The sequence below is a fragment of the Triticum aestivum genome, chromosome 5B (assembly GCF_018294505.1).
Source record: "Triticum aestivum cultivar Chinese Spring chromosome 5B, IWGSC CS RefSeq v2.1, whole genome shotgun sequence".
Classification (NCBI taxonomy): domain Eukaryota; kingdom Viridiplantae; phylum Streptophyta; class Magnoliopsida; order Poales; family Poaceae; genus Triticum; species Triticum aestivum.
This window is the reverse complement of record NC_057807.1, coordinates 37,744,951-37,749,997: the sequence shown is the minus strand read 5'-3', so window position 1 is coordinate 37,749,997 and position 5,047 is coordinate 37,744,951. Positions and strand designations below refer to the sequence as shown.

General features: G+C 48.3%; 6 non-coding genes across 6 annotated transcripts; all 6 read left to right on the top strand.

Annotated features, from left to right (window-relative positions):
- The first annotated feature begins 1,944 nt into the window (after window positions 1-1,944).
- On the top strand, window positions 1,945-2,016 carry LOC123118114 (small nucleolar RNA R66). The gene has a single exon (XR_006457730.1). It is a non-coding gene; the product is annotated as a small nucleolar RNA R66 (small nucleolar RNA).
- A 194-nt stretch (window positions 2,017-2,210) lies between these two features.
- On the top strand, window positions 2,211-2,305 carry LOC123118048 (small nucleolar RNA SNORD96 family). Its single transcript, XR_006457673.1, has one exon. It is a non-coding gene; the product is annotated as a small nucleolar RNA SNORD96 family (small nucleolar RNA).
- Window positions 2,306-3,813: 1,508 nt separating this feature from the next.
- Window positions 3,814-3,890, top strand: LOC123118115 (small nucleolar RNA R66). Its single transcript, XR_006457731.1, has one exon. It is a non-coding gene; the product is annotated as a small nucleolar RNA R66 (small nucleolar RNA).
- An 81-nt stretch (window positions 3,891-3,971) lies between these two features.
- On the top strand, window positions 3,972-4,058 carry LOC123118311 (small nucleolar RNA snoR118). Its single transcript, XR_006457859.1, has one exon. It is a non-coding gene; the product is annotated as a small nucleolar RNA snoR118 (small nucleolar RNA).
- A 692-nt stretch (window positions 4,059-4,750) lies between these two features.
- Window positions 4,751-4,838, top strand: LOC123118140 (small nucleolar RNA R16). The gene has a single exon (XR_006457744.1). It is a non-coding gene; the product is annotated as a small nucleolar RNA R16 (small nucleolar RNA).
- A 51-nt stretch (window positions 4,839-4,889) lies between these two features.
- Window positions 4,890-4,972, top strand: LOC123118136 (small nucleolar RNA R16). The gene has a single exon (XR_006457740.1). It is a non-coding gene; the product is annotated as a small nucleolar RNA R16 (small nucleolar RNA).
- The last annotated feature ends 75 nt before the right edge of the window (window positions 4,973-5,047 follow it).

The window sequence follows — 5,047 nt, the reverse complement described above, 5'->3', positions numbered from 1 at the left end:
TTGTATGATATTGGTTGCCATGGTGAACGTGAACCATGCTTGTCTCCAATGAATCGTCTGGTGTGCCTAAAAAACATCATACCGAATCACATGTAAAATTGCTGTTTCAACTCATGGCTTCAATACCCCTAGCTTTCTCTTGAGCCAACAAAAGCCCAACTGGTTCAGCTCTATGCGGCCATCGCCCCTTCCTCCGCACCCCTCCCCTTATCGATGGTCTGGACCGCCCGGGTTCCTCTGAAGATTCGCATCTTCATGTGGCAATGGATCCGTGGTAGACTTCCGTCTGGTGTGGAGGTCCGGAAGCGCAATGGCCCCGGCTCCGGTATCTGCCCTCTCTGTGGCGTCCCGGAGGACTCGAACCACATCTTCTTCTCCTGCATCTCCGCTCAATTCCTTTGGAGCTGCTTCCGCGAGGTGGTCGGCGGGAGTTGGTGCCACACTAACTTCCCGGACCTCTTTGCTGAACTCCAATTGTCCCCTGTGTCCATTCGCCACATTAGGTGGCTGCAAGTTGGGGTCCTTGCGTGGACATTGTGGACCGTTCACAATAAACTCGTGATCCAGCGCGCTCCCCTTCGTCGCCCTTCTGACGCCCTCTACAAAATTCTCGGGTTTCTTGCAGCTTTGGCGGCCGCTTAGTCGCTCCTCGGACCGTGACGCCATCTCCGCCTTCATCACCGACCTTCGATCGATGGCCGTCCGCATCTCTCCGCCGCCGCCGCCGCCACCGCCGGAGCCCGATTAGCCCCCTGGTGTCGGGTGCGATGTGTTGTTGTTGTTTGCCTCTTTTTTGGGATTGTTGAGCTGTGCCCTCAGCAGAACCTTGGTACTTTTTCGTGAGACTTGGGTGTGTGTGTGTGTGTGAACCTGTGTGGTATGTATGCTCTGTGGCGGTTGCTTTATTTATAAAGCGGGGCGAAAGCCTTTTTCGGTAACTGGTTCAGACTTACAACGAGTACTCTGTTTTAGAGCAGTATAATTGCTTTGTCTGGTAGGGCCTGCTTGTCAATGACCCGTTATTAGTCTTGTTTGTGCTATCTGTGGATTACATGGTTATGCCTAGCCTACATGTTGGAATTACCGTCAGATTTTGAAGTGACGAAAATTTATGCAGCTTTATGAGGTTTTAACAAGTGTCCTTAATTTGACTTTTGTTAGTTTGTCTTGATTGGAATCCCCATGTCAGTCCCTTCCTACAGTGTGTGTGACTTTTTGTGGGTCCCTGAGGGATTCTCTCTGACTTAGCTTGTTCTTTTAGTATTTATTAAAATTAATCTAACTTGGGCCCAATGGTCCTTCTCTGGTAGCTACAAGCATATTGGGCCAGTAATCATTTTTCAGGCACTGATCAGATCCTGGGACTTCATGCCTCTTTGATATATTCATAGATGTTTTGCTGCTTGGAAGTTTATGGCAATGATGATATATTCTCAAAACATTCGCAGTTGCCGCTAAAAGTGCTTTTTCACAGCCAGGCTTGTGAGCTAATGCTGTTAGATCTTTTCTCGTCCTTCCCTTTTTGTTCTTGAAACTGTTGCTACAATGTTTTTTCCTTGGATGTCTGACTACAATTCTGACGTCCAACCCCCAAAATGTTTAGATTTGATCTATGTAACCTGTAGGTGATGAAAAACCTGTTAATCATACCATGTTTCGGGACTGATCGGTCGCTATGCGGCCATGCTGCCAATCCGTAATTCTGAGGACAAATTCATCAGCTTCTGAGTGTTAGTTCATGTTGAACAGCACTTTTTGTTCGGAATCATGTGACTCGAGCTCCTTGATGATTCAATCCCTCTGTTATATTTCACCGGGCTTGAATTTTCCAAAAGGGCTTATATTTATCGGAATTGCTTCGCCTACTTTTAATTGCCCCTGCTTATCGTGGTATGTTTGATGGTTTTAAGTTTCTTTTCTCTCCAGTTTAGTCAGTCCTGCGAGTCCAGTGATGGCACATCTTTGAGACCTGAGTTTACTTTGTTGATGAACATCATAAGCATAATCCCTGAGCTCCTTTTGCTTGATGGAGATGTATTTTCCTAGAATGCATTCTCTGACAGCCCGACCATCATTCACCATGGTACTTTCCTTGTTCTGAAATTCTGTTTGTTCTTGATTTAGGTATCTAGTCTAATTTTCTGTTTGTTCTTGATTCTGTTATTTACTATGTATATTTTCTTTTGTGTATTATCGAGTAATATATGGCTGGACAGTGATGAAATCCACGAACAAAACACCATCTTTCGGGACTGATTGGTGCACTCTGTGTGCCATGCTGTGAAACTGTGCGATTCAGATGTCCACCTACCATATTTTCTCCAATATAGAACTTTTGTGTTCTGTGATTCTGATGTGATCTATGTTCAAATTTTAGAGACTGAATTTTATTATGAATGTTCCACCGGGTTTGATAGTTTTTTCATTTCGTTGTTTTCTCTGAAGTTCATTTCTGTAGTCCAGTGATGGCACTGATTTTCCACGTAACTACTCCAGATCATTCTCTCACTTCGACCCCCCGCGTCGCCCCCGCCCGGGCGACTCGGGCGGGATCCCAACCCTAGCCGCCGGGGGCTCCCCGTCCTTCCATCCCACCCTCCGCCGCCGCCGAAGGACGCCGCCGGCCTATTGCCCGGGGGCTGACGGCGGTGGCGGGGGCCTTTCCTCTCTCCCGCGCCATGGGGACGGTGCGGAGCTCCGCGGCGTGAGGTGGCACGGCCGATCTGGCCTCCGTGCCGTGGCGGGCCTGCCTTGACCGGCGGCAGCGCGGCGGCGGCCTCGTCCTAGGGCGGTGGTGGTGGCGGTTGCGGCGGCCGGCCCTGCGTCGGGCAGCGGCCTTGGCTGCGTTCGGCGGTGGCGGCGGCCGGCCCTGCGTCGGGCAGCGGCCTTGGCTGCGTTCGGCGGTGGCGGCCGGATCTGCAGCGACGGACCATCTGTCCTCGGATCGGCGGTGGCGGCATGGAGGGCCTGGTGGTTGGGTCGGCGCCATCCGTGGTTTGCCCTCCGGACAGATCCGATCTGCCCGGTGCGGCTTGCTCGATGTGCGGCGGCTTAGATCGGCGGTGACCCGTGCGCACAATACGTGATGGAGGTTCTTCGAGCGGATCCGGGTGAAAACCTTGTGCTTGGCTTGTTGCCAAGACCGGCGTTGGTGGCACCCTGTGGTGTCATTACCTTCTTGAAGGCATCGCCGTGGAGAAGCTCTAGACCTCTATCCGCTACCTCCGGGGGAAACCCTAGATCAGTTGATCGGATGACGGCGACGCGTTGGTGTCGTTTCCTCCTTGGGGGCGTCATTCTTGGAGGCGTACACGGGATCGAGGGACCAGCGGGTGCCTTATTGGTGGAGCGGTACTTCATCCTTCACATTGATGACGGCGAATCTCGGCGGCGTGGTGCAGTGGAGACTCGGCGCCCGATGCGCGGGGATGGACTCGCGCAGGTGGAGGTAGTTGTTTGGCGTCAAGGTGGCGTCGATGACGGAGTGGCCTGACAAGGTAGAAGCCTCAATATCTGCTCTGAAGACGGACCTGTGAAAGATGGCGGCGACGACACACGAGTGCGTCAGACCAGTTTATGCCCCAGACCCGGTATGTGGCTCGGCTGGGGCCTCTGGCTTTTGATGATAGGCTTAGGTGAGTAGACCGGGTATGTGGCCCAGGTAGCACCCCTTCATCATATGGATAGGAGTAGTGGCATATGTTGCCAAGATGGCGGATTCAGGCATATTGTTGTAATACTTTGTAAGGTCCTCGAGAATAATCAATAAAGTGGCCGTATGCATCTCCCAGATGCAGAGGCCGGGGGTCATCCTCCTTTTCTAAAAAAAAACATCTTTGAGACCAAAGTTTTCTTCCTTGATGAAAATTATTAGCATAATCCCCTAGGGCTAATGGTTTGACATTCTATTGTTCCTTTGATCCTCTTCCTTGTTTGCTCGATTATTGTTTGGTTATGTGTCTTCTGGTGTCATGGATGAAGATATGCACTGGGCTCCGAGCAGTGAACATCGCTGCGGTCTGATGAGATGCATTTGCCTAGAAAGCATTGTCTGACAGCTCAACCATTTGTTATGATATTCTCAATGTCAAAGAAACGTAGGCCTGAACTCATGGTCCTGCATAAGGTTTCTGTTTGATTTTTCTTTCTTATGGATTTGAGATTGACGTTCTTGGATCCCTTTGATGACTGTTAAAAAGTAGTGGCCTGATTCATACATTGATGAGACCTATATTATCACTCTGAGGGAAATGTATCTGATTTTGCTACTAGTTTGTGGTTTTCTTAGCGTTGCTTTTTTTGCTATCTTGGTTAAATTTATGCATTCATGTACTAGATTTTTGGTATGATTTGATTTTTGTTGATATAACATCCTTCTCCTTGAAGAGAGTACAAGCAGACGGGCGGTCTGAACTGATGCCATGTTGATATGTCTGCATCATCTGCGCTTACCCTTATGATTGGCATCTGAGAGAAAACATTATCTATCTTCTCCAATCTTCTCAAACAATGGATTATTTTCTGTTTTTTGTGATGTTTGTGCTTAGCTCCTATTCTCCCTCTTAGCTGAGTTTAGTTTTTTACTGGACTATGATCTGAGGGGGACACAGGTCACACAGCAACCGCGGATAGTGAGATGGTTTACTTACCAACCCTTGCAGCCTTTGCTATTGTTTTGGAGTCAAATGGTCGAACCTAGATTTTCTTCTCAGACATTGTTCTAAAATATTTACAGTTGTTTACTTCTCCTGCTGGCAAGTGATGATCAGATATCCTACACTCTCAATGGAAAATTCCATCTGTGGACTAATAATCTCCGCTTATTATCTGATGCCTTGTGTAAAGCACTCTATTTATCTTTTTTTCCCATACAAATTTATTGAACACCAGGTGGCAAATGATGTGAAATGTTATATGCTAAACACTGAATCTTTGATATGTTTACAAAATCCGCTTATTTTCTGATGCCACCCATCAGCTTCATTATATCTTGTCTCAATATTGGTGTACTGCTTTATTTATGTCTCTTCCTCTGGATTTCTTTTGA